This window comes from Euprymna scolopes, chromosome 1, assembly GCF_053919585.1.
Source record: "Euprymna scolopes isolate OS-2025 chromosome 1, ASM5391958v1, whole genome shotgun sequence".
Classification (NCBI taxonomy): domain Eukaryota; kingdom Metazoa; phylum Mollusca; class Cephalopoda; order Sepiida; family Sepiolidae; genus Euprymna; species Euprymna scolopes.
Genome location: NC_136482.1, coordinates 112,626,534 through 112,643,178, shown reverse-complemented (window position 1 = coordinate 112,643,178; position 16,645 = coordinate 112,626,534).

Below are 16,645 nucleotides of genomic sequence, written 5' to 3'. Positions count from 1 at the left end.
TTCAGTTGTGGACAACTCCTTCAAACTAATTCTTCATTATATTAAGATAACAAACAAAGCCAACCGGGTTCTCTATCTGATACAAATATCCTTTCTAAGCATAGCAGCAGGTGCTTTCTATATAACGTTGGTACGGCCCATTCTTGAGTACGTCATCCAAGCAACAAAGCCCTATCTTCAAAAAGATATTGTACATCTGGTTCTCAACCACTGTAGCGCAGTGTGAAATGATTAACAATGTGCCTCAAAAACATAACTGGAAATCGTTTAATTCCATGTTGTTTAATAAAGATGTTACCTTTATTAGTCATCAACCTTTGAACTATGAGTAGATAAAGAATTAGCAAGCCTTGCTAGTGATCGTATGTTGAAGTATGCACAAGTGCTATTGAATGGTTTTTGGATTTCTGTTATGGATTGGTTGTTTGGTTGGTTGTTTTTGTTTTACGGCATATCAACCCTTTTCGGGTTATTTAATGCCGAATCCAAAGATTTTGAAGAAAAATTTTTTAATAGAATATATTTGTTGTTTTCAAATCAGTTTCTATTTAACCTATAGTTGGGACCCTAACAGGTACTACCACTCCGGATCGGAGTGGGCCTGGGAGCAGTGGTAATTAAAGGGTGGCTCCACACTCCCCAAAGCCCGCGAGCTGGGGCCCTCACCACTGGATATAGTTTAAGACCATATCCAGTACCATTCTGTTATGGAAGAATATCCAACTTTAAGTAAAAAAAAAAAAAAACATAAAAATCTTACTGTAATTCTCAATTTCGTATTTATGTGAACTGGGATTTTCTTACCTAAATAACATTAAAAATTGAGAAAGAAATAAAAACAAGCCTTGAAAGACTTAAAAATACTGAAGAAGAGATGAGTATGTCTCTCTCACAGTCGCCCAGATATTGCAGCAGTAGTTAAAAAACACCAGGTACAAATGTCCCACTGACATTCACTATTATTTTATACCAGATATTGAATACAGGATATGTTGATTTATGTGAATAAAAATACTATGTAATCGTCTTTGTGTTTTCATTACTACTACTACTACTACTACTACTACTACTATTACTTTTTATTACTAGTCTGGGTGCCCGGCGTTACCCGGGTGTTTGGAGGTGTGTGTTGAGCAATAAAAAAAAAAAAAAAAAAAAATAGGGGTAGTAAGCAGTCTCGAACTCGTAACGTGCCAGAGAAAAAAAGAGGAGAAAGAAAACAAAACTGTTTAACCGATGTGTCTACCATGGTTGTGACGTCACGGTTGGTCGAAATAACGCCTCTTAAGTGACGTCATGAACGCGAGGGTTGAATGATTGCAAAAACTGTCAGCGAAAAAAAAATCAACCCTCCCTGTAGAAAAGCGCCCAGTTGAGAGTGAAGGAATTAATGTTTGGGCCAATTTATCGATACTTGTCATCCGAAGGGTCGAGCTTCAAAATGATACCGATCTCGTGAAAATCTGTCGCCTCTGTCGAAAGTTTTAGGCAAACATACAAACATACGTTCATACATACATACATACATTTAAACAGACAGGTGAGATGTAGGTTATAGATTACTTTGTTGCAAAAAGGTTATATGAGTTGAAAGTATTTATTTTTTTTTATCTCAATAGTTTGCCGTCATGCAAAAATGGTGCATGGTCAATGGTTGGCAACCAAGATATTGACGTGATTTTTCTTGATTCCTACAAAGAACGGCTTCACAAATTATATATGCAAGGTGGAGGCTGATTAAGACATGCAGAATCGTGGACAATGATTTCTCACAGAAGATGCAACATTGTTGTTTTTGTCTCAACCAAAAAAAAATCCTTCCTTGCTAGAAAAACCTGTCAGAGAAGGTTATGATGATACCTATCCAGATTTAAAGTCGCCTTGGACAAACATCTAGACAGTATTTAGATGCAATATTTTCAGATTTTTTAGACGGCATTTTGCATTTTTTTCTATTTTTGCCAACAAAATTGATTGATTCATTAAGAACAACAACAACTTTCTACAACTGATTAAGGGTATTTTTGCACTGAATCAGGAAATTGCATCAGTTTATTTCTATCAGGTCATGATTTTGTGCTAAATATATACATTTTTTACAAAGGAGTCACCACTTACCAAGGCCCGGAGGCTACTTGAGGATAAGGGTTAATGAGTGTACGGTACTCAATGGGTGTGACAAAGTCGATTACATTTTGTAGGCATTATCAGCTGATTTTTGTCAACACATGTCATCTTAAATATGTTTTTAAGTGAAATTGATGATTGTGGTTGTAGCTAGGTGGGTGTTGGCCGTGAATGCCTTACAGGGGTCACAGTTGGGTGGGGGGACAGTAAAGCTCCGTCGAGCACCTGTCATGAAAATAACGATAAAGCAGAGATAGACTTATACCGTTTCTCATGTGAGAAAAACGTGGCAGAAAAAAAAAAAAGGAACATCGTTCACCAGATTTCAGAGTCGGTTGTTACTCTGTCCAGGCAGGAAATACTACTCTGCTATTCAGGATGTATTTGACCCTTACACAGGTAGAGAATAGCATCTTCCTCTCAGATTCTACAGAATGTCAGGTGTGGATTTAATATAAGTGTTTCTGTGGAACTAAACAGATTCGAACTTGTCACACCAAGGTTTTTAGTCTGTATCATTAACCAATTAGCCACTATTCATTCCGATTTATATTCATTCTAACTATGACTTCAGATACAAAAACAAAATGTCTGAACCACCCTGTTAGAATTTCCCAGTGATTAGAAATTCGATTTGCTGAATTCTGAGATTTCAGATCCCACCTAAGAATTTTTCATATATCTTTTGTTCGTTTTTGTTTTTCTTTTCTTTTTTATGTTTTTCTTTTTATGTTTCTTTATTTTTTCTTCTTTCTCCTTTTTTCCTGTTTTATTTGTGTTTTTTCTTATTTCTCCTTTCTTTTCTTTTTGTTTCTTCTTTATTTATTTTTCTTCTTTAGTAAGCGTAGTTAATAATGTTTACAAACTGATCACACGAATTTATGAAACGATTTTATTTCAACGGAATGAGTCAGCGTCTAGATACTTTATCCCAGCCTTATCGAAGAAGCAAAAAAGCGCTTCATAATTAGACTTTAATACAAACTAGAATGTCACTCAGTAGAGTGCCCATCTCCTCCAAAGTTTAGGTATATATTTTTATAATTATTTAATTAAACAAATAAGAATGCCGATTCTCTGCCCCCCCCCCAATTCTCCTCTGCTCTACGTCATTAACTTTTACTCCCCATTATAGGCAAGTTACTCGGCCCTTATCATTACTTTCTTTTTTACCTTTTGCCTAGGAGGCGTAATACGTGGTTCCTGGCTTTGGTAGAAACTGTCATGTTAGCAAACATTCTGCACCAGTGGGAGTTGCCTTCCTTTGAAAATTTACTGTGAATAAAACGAGACTTGCAGTCAGCCATCTTGATCTTAATGAGCATACTTTGCCTTGTCTTTCCTAATAAAAATATAACAAAAAATGGTGTCAGAATAAGGGATTTACGAACGAATATGAGCAATACACAAGGAAGAAGCCATACAAAATAAATAATTAAAGTAAAATTCCATGAATAACTCCCAGTATAACCAGCAACATGAGCCTGCCAGAACCCTTTACATTAGACCTGAGTTATGTGAAAGATGAATTCGATGGTTTAGTCATTATTAGATAGTGTCCAGGTTTGATGAGAAACCAAGCCCTTGTCAGGTAGACACTTTAATATATTGCATGGGTGAGAAAACTAAAGATATTTTCACCATATCCAAGTTTCACCCAAGGAAGCTCAAAATTTTAACATAGTTATATCAAAGTTTAACGACCACTTCAAAGGCAATACAAACATAGTATATGAACGGGCTAGGTTCAACCAGAGACGCCAAGAAGAAGATGAGTCCATTGATGATTTTATCATGGATCTCCATGCATTGACTAAAAACTACAATTCTAGGGACCTGCACGAGGAACTAATTTGCAACAGAATTGTAGTTGGTGGCACAGATCCTAACCCGTCATTGAATCTGCAAATGATTCCAAACCTCACCTTAAATGGAGCCATTATGCATCATGCCCGACAGTGCAATCACCTCGCAATAATGTTACCTGCAGTAAAGAATCAGCTGATAGTAATATTGCTGTCCATTCTGTTATTCACAACAAAACTCGCAGGCAAAGATAAAGCAAATACAAGATCAACTCAGATGAGAATTTCACTATGAGGGTCAACAGAAGAAAGGGCATACCCAGCAACATAGACCAGAAGCTGGATGCCACCATTTCAGTCATCTGCTACAATTGTGATATGATTAACCACTATGCCCAATGCTGCCATGCGAGAAAGCTACATGAAGTTAAGCATGACTCAGATGATGACAGTGAAAGCGAGCAGAGTGCATATATTGATGTCCTGTCGATATTAGAAACAAGAGTAAGTAAGTAACATACTATATGCAAACTTTTCAAATTGCCACCATAGCTTGCTCAAGTTTTTGCCTTCATTAACGGAACATAATAAGAAATATTTCTAAAAAAAAAACAGATATAAATAGTATAGGTGTTGCTTTTTGAGGTTTTGAAAATTTTTTACATTGGAGAAAAAAAGATAAGCAATTAGAACTATTTGCGTTTTAGTATTCGTTGGAATTGCGTCTCGATGTCTAATCTACAATAGCAATATTGAATTAGCTGGCCTAAATATCAGTATTCAGAATTTGTGACGTGAACCGCTATCAATGGTTTGTTTCTCTTACACACAAACTACGGTCACAAACTACGGTTTAAGATTTATTTAGACTGATTTCAAACTGATATAAATGATTGCATAATCGATTTTTTTTTATTCTAATTTTTTTATGATTTTCAGTATCAAACAAACACTTCATTTTTACTTGATATTTTATCTTCATTTAAAAAATTATACGACCAAAATCTAATTATAAAAGTTTACATGAAAAAAGTTTACAGATAGCGGCTTTTCAGAGACCATATACTTTTACAAATTGTGCATTCAGACTCTTACCATTTTACACATGGATGTGTGATGCAGAGTACAGACAATGCTGAAATACTAACGTTAGTATTTATTGACTCAGTCTTAACAGGGAAGACACCTCACAATTTTGTTTTTTTCTTTTTGGGGGGGGGGTGCGGAGTTCACCGGAGCTGTTCTGGCTTTACATCATATTTCCACTGGACATAGCTGGTACATGGGTCCTGCTAGTAATAGATAAATTAATGAGTTAAATAATAAATAACTAAAAAGAAGACATCATATAGCTTGGGCACTGAAGAACATCAAAGACTATTTAAAAAAAAGTGGGGAGATGTTACGTTAGCAGACATTCTACACCAGTGAGATTTGTCTCCTTTTAAAAATATATCCTTTCGTCAAACGTGAATAAAACGAAACTGGCAGTCGGCCATCATGGTTTTAACGAGTATACTTTGTCTTGTCTTATTTCCTGATAAAAATATAGCAAAACAGAAACCATTTTGGAGCGTCTTTGTGTATATCCCAAAAGGACCACACCGACATTTAATATGAATCGTTTATGAATATTATGTTTTAGCAAAGTAAAAAAGTGAACAATAATATATATATATATATATATATATATATATATATATATATATATATATATATGTTTTAGGTAGCCGTTCCTATCTGGTGACCCTTCTATTATTTTAATGTTTCATTTTATTTCCAGTTTAGTATGCATGCCTATATATATAAATGGAAATAAAATGAAACATTAAAATAATAGAAGGGTCACCAGATAGGAACGGCTACCTAAAACATAAATGAAAAATGTAGAAATAAAAAAAAACATTTTTAAATAAGAAATAAAAAATATAATGGTTGAATGCATAAAAGTGCATAAGTATTTGTCAGACTTGCTTTGTGTTTGTCCTTGTTAATGCATGCACATATGTGTGCAAGCTGATGTGCGAAACATTCAGTTCTTTTGCTTTTTATCCTGGCCAACAGCTGGGGTGGAGTGTTGAGTAGACTGTCATTCAGTCTGTTGGCTGGTGTAGTCTCTCTGTAAAACCGATTTTCTTGATCAAGTCTCATAGGAATTTCTAAGCTCACACTATCTTACTATATTCACATATAGGTGTTGCTTTTGAGGTTTGAGAAAATCTCTATACTGGAGAAAAAAAAGATAGTAAGCAATTGCGTTTTAGCATTCATTAGAATTGCACCTCGATGACTAATCTACCGTCTCGATATTGAATTATCTAACCTAGTTATCAGTATTCAGAATTTGTGCTGTGGAACGCCATCAGTGGTCTGTTCTCTTGATTTAGATTGATTTCAAACTGATATAAATAATTGCACACTGAAAGCAATCAAATTAAAATAAAATCGATTTTTCATTCTAATTATTTTATGATTTTCAGTAGCAAAATAAAAATTTCATTTTTACTTGAGATTTTATCCTTCATTCTGCCCTGTCCTAGAAAATCAACCTCCCAGACTTTATCTCCTTTTTGAAAAGAGGTTACTTGATTGTTTTATTACATGAGGTGCTCCTACTGGGAATGCCGGAGTACAATTCACTTAATTTGCCGGCATTTCAAAATGTACCTAGCCTTCTGTCTAATCTCCCACATGAGAGGTAAACAATACTTATGCTAACGATCAAAGTATTTTATTCTTCAAGAATTAGCCTAAAGTTAAAATTAAATGTGAAAGAAAGAGATAGAACCTCATAGAAGTCAACAAAATGCGGGGACAAGTTGTGGTCTTGTATATAAGAGAAGGGGTTAGGTATGAGTGCGCTTTCCCTGTGCAAGCATGGTGTATATAGTTCTTTGTTCTTTTGGAACATTTTAAACGTTTCATCAAATGCACATTGTTGTGTACGTTAATGCATATTTTTACACATGTAGATTTTCACCAGTGAGCGGTCAAGAAGCAAATTAACAAAACAAAGTCTTTTTCATACATACGTTCACGGTTGTTGTCCTTCATTCTCCACTCATCACTTTTCCATGTGTTGGCCATGATCCACCTCGTAGTTATTGACCTTCTGTTTAACTTGAGATGAATCTACTTATGCATGCAAATACAATGAAGACTTGCTCAAGTTTCAAAAGGTTTTATTAGAGGGAGTGTTTGTTCACGGGGTGGGGTGGGAGGTATAGATTAGACTAAAAATTAATTTCTTATTTGTTCTACTTGGGAACTGAGAGACACAGACGGGCAGATATCAAGGTGATAATCGCTTTAATTCTCTCTACATTGTCGGATGCATCTTGTCAGCTTCCTGACTCAGATTGACTAGAAACTTTCTTTCCTTCCTCAAACACGTAAACACACTATCGTCTTGAATTTCTAATGCATTTTATCTAATTAGCTAACCTTTGAACCCCCTTGCTTTAATCATGCTACCTACAACTGGTATATTTTTGTTTGGTTATCCTCATATGTACTCTACGCAACCCTCACCAAAATTCATACTAGTTAATCTCTACTTACTCGCATAGGGTCCCAATACATAACGTCTCTTAGCTAGTTAAGCGAGCAAGTCCCATCCTCTTTTTTTTATTTTTCAGCAATGGAAATCCTCCAGGGTACTTTTTGCCTTAGTCTCCTTAAATTAATTTTTTGCGTCTTTGAATGACACTATCCACTCTATCCCTATTTCTTTCACTTAAGTCTCACTACCACTTAGAGATTAGCCTGTTTATTTTTTGTGCTAAATAAACCGAAAAAATGGTAGCTGTTCTTGATTTTGTTTGGTTTCTTTGTTTTTTTTTCTTTCTGTGTGTGTTTATCTTTGTCCCCATCATTTTCTAATAAAATTGTAAATATTTTAGAGTAATCACTAACTAAGTATCAGCCGGTATCAGTAACAATTACCATTTCTTGTAAATAAAAGTAATCTTAAACCATTAGTGATAAAGTAGTTAAGAGGGTAAATCTGGTATTATGGTGATTACTCTAAAATATTTACAATTTCATTAGAAAACAATGGGGACGAAATCGCACACATAGAAAAGAATAAAACAAACGTTTGAAAGGAAATACAGTTGGGAAATTAATCAAAAACAAATTTACAATGCTTCGCCTATTCATTTGTGATCTATCTGTGTTTAAAAAATATACATATTCAATATATAAAAGAAATTTTAAAATAATTTGACTTCATTCCTGTCAAGATACAAAATGGCTATCATAGATTATTGCACTCACTCATTACTTACAATAAGGTTAATTAGTTTAAAACTATTCATTTCCCCATTGTAGTTCCTTCGTAATGTTTTCATATCAAACAAAAACGTTCAACAAAGGAAAACACATTGTCTTTTCACATAAACGTACACTTGTGCACATATGCGTTATTGCTAGTGAACGATCACAAAATAAATCAATTAATGAAAGTTTTTTTGTTTGTTTGTTTTTTTTTTACATACATGTGCAGTCTGGTCTTCATTCTCCCATGTGTGTTGTCCCCTATTAATCGGCTGTTTTAACTTAAGCGAATAAGACTCATGCATGGGAACACAATGGAGGCTTGTTGTGGTTTCAAAAGTTTTATTTGGGAGAGAAAGTTCTTTCACGAGGGAAGAGACTAAAATTAATTCCTTCTTACTTAATTTTCTTACTTTACTTTAAAAATGATTGATGAATGAACAAATCTTGAGAAAATATTCTCTTAGATTTCTACATGGCAACTTCCTCGATTTGAACTGCCTTGAAACTCTTTCCGATCTCCTGAACACATGATCATTTCATGATCATTGGCACCTGCTTACTTTTTCCTCGAGGGAGATAACTCTTGACACCTCTCCTTGCCTCACTCACACTACATGTACTGGATCTATTTCTGTTTACCACCAGACTGCCCTGTATTAACGTTAACAGAATCTCTACTTACTGGCATAGAACACCTATATATAACATCTTTAAAATAATTTATGCCAATAATAATAGTAATGATTCCATTTTTTTTTTTTTTTTTTTTTTTTTTTTGTAGATGAAATTAATTTTAAACCATTGGTGATATTTTAAGTAGAGTAATCCATAGAGTAAATGTGGTATTGTGGTGATTAATGAAATGAAGCTGATAGACAAATGGTGAAGGATGAAAGGAATAGTGTTTTGTTTTGTTTTTTTACATTTTACTTTATTAAATAAGTTCTCAGAAATCAAGGGGACCCTTTTTGGGGGCTTACACTTGATTTGTATATGAGATATATAACTATCCCAGTGTTCAATCAAAATTCTTTTCTCATACTCAAATATTAAATTTATAAAACAGTGAACAATTGATCACTTAATTATGTTATGTATTGTAGTTATTTCTGAATATTTCTCGATTCTTGGATAATTGGATAAAATATAATTGCTTCTTTTGTTGGCCTGAAAGTACTTTTTAAATAGTTTAAGTATATTGAAAATATTTTATTTTTTAAATGGTGTATTATCTTTTATGAGTAGAAATGTAACAAAATTTTAATGTATTAAACATCATAGAGATAATGCATCAAATACAGAAAAGGTGTTTGTGTTGGTTGGGGATCTTTTTCAAGTGAAACCATTACGTGTCATGTCGACATTAGTATGGATTTTAAAAATTACGAAAAATGATTAAATAGAAAAATAATTACAAGGAAATTTTCAAGTGAAACCGTTACGCGTCATGTCGACATTAGTATAGATTTTAAAAATTAGGAAAAATGATTAAGTAAAAAAATAATTACAAGGAAAAATGGAATTTATATTATTTAATTGGAATTTATTGAGATGAGTATTATTTATTAAGTTTATTTTTATTGCGGACTATGATCCTCATCTTTTCTTAGTTGTTTCATGACGTTTCAGACAACTCTTCCAACAACGAAGGCCAGAGGAATAGTTGGCCGAAACATCATGAAACAACTAAGAAAAAGATGGGGATATTAGTCTGCAATAAAATTAAAATTAATAAATAATACTCATCTCAATAAATTCCAATTAAATAATATATACCATTCAGTACGGACCCGACAATGGAAGATCAGATAATAAAAAACATGAATTTATAAGACCAAAAAAATTCAACCTTGATCGCCCTTTGGGGCCCGTGGTGCAGTTGATAGAGACGTTGAATCTCTATGGTTCCAGGTGAGAACTGTCTGAAGATAGTGGTTTCAATCCTACCCAAAGCCGGCCAGAGGCTTACTCGGGCAAAACGTGGTGAAACGACAACTACGGAAGGCAGTAATTGCTGAGAATGCAGTCAGGAGATTCAGAGTTCCTATCCGTCGCGGTTACCACCTGACGAAGGCCAGAGGAATAGTTGGCCGAAACGTTGTGAAACAACCAAGAAAAGATGAGGATAATAGCCCGCGATAAAAATAAAATTAAGAATGGAATTTATCGAATTATCAAATTTTATCGTATTTTTAATAAGTGGGAGAGTTGGTTGACTAATTCAGGCTTACAAACTGACTTATCTCCCTTGACTTAAATTAATTTAAAATTAAGGATTCGTCATTTTTAAATCCAGTATGTTAGAACGTACTTTTGGATGATTATTTTTAATACATCTAGTACATCTTCTACTGGATCAATTTCCGTGACATTTGGAATTTATTAATTAACCCTTGTCATTGACTTTGAGGCTTGATAAGCAAGAACTCATTAGCCCATTAAAAAACATGAGCGAAAATAAAATAAAAGTAGGCTAGAATTATTTTTACTTTTCATTAAATAAATCGTAGATTTTAATAAAAATGATGCTTATGCACTTATGTTACCGCGCTATTTTTTTAAAATCGTATTTTCAAGTTAAATTCGACTTTTACAATATTGTTAAGTGAAAGTACAAAATAGTTACAAAACTCCCTCCCTCCTCATGTTAAGAATCGCTTTCTAAATAATAACGTTATTATTTTAGCACGGTAACATAAGTGCATAAGTTACAAAAAAAGTAATTTCTCATATATTATGGAAAAACTAGTTCATGTTAATGATATTAATGTAAGTGTAAGAAAAAAAAACGCAAAAATAATCAAAATTAATATGTTACTCGATAAACTCTATACGTTTTTATGCAAAAATTTATGAATAAATAAAAATTTACAATAAAAATATGCATAAAAAATAATATAAGACTTACCTTCTGTAAAACAGATTTCTTTTTAACGAACGACACAAACGACAGTTAATCGTATTAGAGGCAGCTGCAAATTGTTTTGAAAAAGGTACAAAAATAAAGTTGCGAGTACTTCAATTAAAACAATCGAATCAAAACGAAATTTTTGGAGGCTGATGCTGGATTTCCGATTTTAACATTGGCAATAGTCATATATTCTATTATATGAATATATTTTTTATATTGGAAACCTGTCATAAAAAAATCTGTGTTTAAACTTCATATCACGGAATATTGGAATTTAATATCTTAAAGTCTTTTTTAAAATTAATTTTGTTTTAGAATTGTGTCATTCAAATAATTATATTATCAAGAAAGAAATATTGTCAAGAAAAAACGTTGATTTTGTTTTTTAAGATAATAATATTGCTTTTATGTCCATTTTTATTTACAACTCTAAGGTAATTGAAATGATGGGTGTATATATATATATATATATATATATATATATATATATATATATATAAAATAACTATTTTTTAATTATTTAAACTCTTTAGCTTTAAAAAAGCGTTGCAATTTTTATGGGCCTAAATTTATTTTGTTTAGTTTTCGTAACATGAAATATAGAACACCAAAACAAAAAATAGGTTCTTTCATATATTTAACGAAACCTTCTTTTAATATGTAAGTTAATTAAAAAAATTAATAAGTTTCGAAAATTTAGTAAAAAATCTAACCATTAGCTGATTTTTGCTAGATTTTTTGAACATGGGTATCTTTATGGCTTCAAAAACATCATTACATAGAAACGTTGTTTTAAAGCACTGATAATGTAAACATGATTTTAGTCTCACATTTTCATTATTTTCATTTGCTGTAAAAATGTTTAAAAACATTAGCAGTTTATTTGAAGCTTCTTCTTTTAAATGGTACAAAAGTTAGGATGATAATATTAAATTAAATTACAGTTACGTTGTGTTACATATGGGGGTGGGGAATCTGTTGCGTACGTCGGAGGTACCTAAAAAAAACAGTGTCTCTAAAAAATGGTAAGAAAAATTACAAGATGAAATATTTGTTATTATAAGATATCGGTGAAAAAACAGGTAGATATTATAAGCCTATATTAATATTATATTATTAAATAAGGCACGGCCAAAGCAGAAGGAGAGAGTAAGTATTTTTGGGTGGAGTCTCTCTTTAAAAATCTACCAAAAATCAAATAATTATTTAATCAATACAAAATTTTCACCAATTATTAAGTGAAGAATGAACTTTATAAGGGTGTACTGTTTTTTTTTTCATGATCGATATTTACATATCTTTTTGCCTACAAACATGCTTAAAATAATCAGCCGAAACTGAACAAAATATATTGTATTGTGGGAAGGGTGAGGGTTAGACAAAACAGACAAAAAAAAAACAAACGAAAACACTTGTGTATATATTAGATTTTAAAGTTGAAAATCCGAATTTAAATTTTGGATTTTTTAAATTTTGCCATGCGAAATCTATAGAGTGAGATAAAAGGTGGAATTATTTTAAATTCAGGTACTTACATTATATTTTTGCATATTCTTATAGCAAATCATCCTAAATCTTATTTAGGCAAAAAAAAAAAAAAAATTAATTGATTCAAAAATCTTTTAAAAAAATATTTAAATGTGTTATCCATCGAGACAAAAATGGTGGTGAATGGTGTTTTTTTTTGTTTTTGAAAAATGTAAAATTTTAAATTCTCTTAAAAATAGTAGAAAAGGTTTTATTCTGCTTTTCATGACAAAATTCAGGCTTTTCTCTTTCAGGAAAAAAGAAAAGTTGCACAGGAATAATGGATTTTAATTGATTTTAATTAGTTTAAAAAAATAAATAAATAAAATAAAAAAAACTTGGTTTTTCTTCCATTTTTTGGCCGTGCCTATATTAAATATAGTGAATCAACGAGAAGACCTGCTTAAATTGTTTGATATTGAACACGAGTTACTTCCCTTCGTTTAAAAAAGATATGTTTGTTACAAAAATACATTTTAACAATAATTGTCTAAATTTCTTTATCAATTTAGTATCATTGAATTATTGATGACGATGTTTTTTTGTTTTTTATTTTCTATTACGTTGCCTTATTAACATGATACTGTTTTATGATTCGAGTGTTGAGTATTTTTCCCCCTAATCAGACGAAAGAAAAATATCTAAGAATACAAAGTTGTTTCCCTTCCTTAATCATGATTTTTAAGTTTCCCAACCCTTTCTTTAAATCAACTTAATATAAAAGTTAGTCTTTAGAGCTTAGGTTGTAAAAATCCTCAAGATAAATTTTGTGTCTTGAAAAAAAGAGATAGTATATGATATCGTTAATAGGTTAGTCTCAATTTTTGTTTGCTATAGTTCATCCCTGGGTTACAGCGATATATAATTGATATATGAGTTTTAGATATATTAGGTTGGTGCAAAAATAATGTTTTTATATATATATATATATATATATATATATATATATATATATATAGAGAGAGAGAGAGAGAGAGAGAGAGAGAGTTGCACCAACCTAATACATTGAATGAAAAAAATATTAAACTTGGATATATATATATATATATATATATATATATATATATATGAGGATAAAATAGCACATGATATATTATAAAATGAAAAGTCATAGAAACAAGATATATGATAAGACAAAACGCAGCACAAATTAAACACAGGAAGAAATCATCAAAAATGATAGATTTACTAGTGTCATTCAAATCAAGGAATCATTATTTTTATCATCCGAACAAAACTAATAGATCTCTTGTTTTTGACGACTTCTGTCTTTGTCATATATATATATATATATATATATATATATATATATATATATATATATATATCAGCATATTTACATGGCTTCATATGGATCTAAATTTACTTCCATTTAAAGATTAATCGCTAGTGGCCGATAGGAAAAACACTAGCCGTCAAGGTTGGTTTTGTGACTGGGTTTGAATCTCCCAACCATCAATAATTACACTTCCTCCACTGATGATTGCATGAGTATGAAACACTAGCGTCTGTATGGATAAAAAAAATGACTATTTTTTTGAAAAACCATTATATATATATATATATATATATATATATATATATATATATATATATAAGGAACTTTATGTATGTGTTCTTGTGAGAATTTCTTCCGTATGGACTCGGAAACGGCTGGGCCGATATTTTTTAAATTTTACACAAAGGTACTTGATGCGTCTGGGGGAGTTCTTACATGGGTTTTGTATCGGAATGCATTTGATAAGTATCAAACATCAATAATTGAAAAAATCCGATTAGAGAAGGAAGTCCGATTTTCATCAAAGTAAACACTTTTATGCAGCCTAATATCACAAGTGCATTTGAGAACTTTTATCACCGAACAAACAGAAAGACCCAGCTATAAATTTAACTGTAGATAAACAAGAGCACACTTGAAATTAATGTTTGGTTTTAGAGCAAAATTGAACTAAGATAATTGAATTTGGTCGTTTAACTTTAATTCAAGTGATTATGCAAATTTCATAAAATCAGCAGTTGGTTCTTTGATAAGAATGTTTCGGTTTAGAGCACAATTAAACCATGATACTTGACCTTTACATTTTAAACTTTAAATGAAGCCATTATATAAAAATAATTTTATAAAATTAAATTCTCTACAGTGCAATGTAGACTACAATGTATTGTGGACTAAGTCACTGCGAGGAGACAGGTTAAGCTTCCTCTCGGTACAATGTGTGTGTGTGGGGGGGGGGGTCCTAACCAGAGCAATCAATTGATTAGATTAAAAAATTGGTTATTTCATTGATTCCAATGACATTAAAATTTTGAGAGGGTGGAACATTTGTTGATTCTCATTCAATCCTGGACAACGTCGAGTCTCTCTGTTAGTGTATATATATACATATATATATATATATATATATATATATATAATCAATCTTTCTTTGATGGGGTAAACTTTGCAGGGCACAGATGTTCTGTTTGCTCTGTCGTCTGTAAATCGAGTGGAGGCCTGAAGTGTCATGTGAGGGTCCACAGTAGAGCAGCACCAGTTGGCATCCCTCAATCTCAGTTTAAGTGTGACCTTTGCAACAGACTGTGTAAAAGCAGGGCTGGTCTGAAGAGCCACTTTCGTTCACACAGAAAATAGGAATTGATGCATTCTTGATCACATCTCCACATGTATATATGTGTGTGTGTATAAGTGTATATATGTATACATAATTATAATTTAAAAAAAATATATATATATTTTCAAAAATACATGAAAATAATTGAGTAATCAACAATAAAGCAAGGGAAAGATAGTCGTCTTCTGTCAAGAAGTGACAATCACCATATATATAAGATGCTGATATAAAGTTGTTGAAGATTGTGTTGTAAACTGACTAAGTATCAATGTAACATTACCTCTGTTCTCGGAGGACGCTTAGTGACTACAAGTCACAACAAATAAAATATATGGATGTTCAAACATGCCTTCTGCAAGTGATTACAGCAATCATTTTGTTACTGACGCAACCATTACACGATCATCTTTAAGGGTGAATTCTTACTGGAAAGCCAAACTGGAACCAATTGATTTCCTATCTAGAGGTTCTACTGAAATAGTAAATACATATATAAAATATAAAGTTAAAAAAAAAAAAAATTAATCGAAACAGCAGTTTTTTGCTCCAATGTGGAGAAAATTTAACTCCATAAAAAACAGAGGTACTCTGGATTGGGACAAACATAAGCCTAAAAAGGATCTCTTCTTCACTGACCGAAACCAATGAAAGATGAATTTTAGTATTAGAACAGTTACTACACTAGCGAGTGTCTGTACATCATTCGAAAACGACTTTGGTTGAAGACAAGATTGTAAGGCGTATACATAAGCTACCTAAAGGGAGAAAACTCTTTTACACCCAAAAGTTATCTCCCTTGCCAAGGCACATTTCTTTTTGTAAAGTATGATTGATTTGCATAGTCTTTGCATTAGCCCGTCAAGAGAAAACAAATAGCAATTAAAATTATAGGTGCTACCGAAATCGGCTTAGCAACAGAAACTTTAAATACTCATTTCATAGTAATTCTTTCAGTTTTAAAATTGTTAATAAGTCATTTATATTGTTGATTTCCATAGAATTGTTTTCATCCATTTATTTATTCATATTTGTGTCTTAACACTCCCAAAAACTATTTCACAAAATTTTAAACGTTGAAAGATATATTTATAATTTATGAAGAATTCTTGAATTAAAAAAGAAAATAAACAATTAGTTATGCTTTTGTAAAGATTATGCGATGGACATATCTTTGTCACTTTTGTACAAGGTAATCTTTAATTTCTCCGTTCGGATTGATAAGAGTTATTTTCTTACAGTGTGGTTCACAGAGCTTTTGCTTATGCACAGAGTGGTGTTGTCATGAATTGGAGCTATTTGTAAAAAAAAAAAAAAAAACAATTTTCATTTGTCATTTTGCAACGCTTTTATCTTTGGAATATTTGTAAAGATTTTAAAAAAAA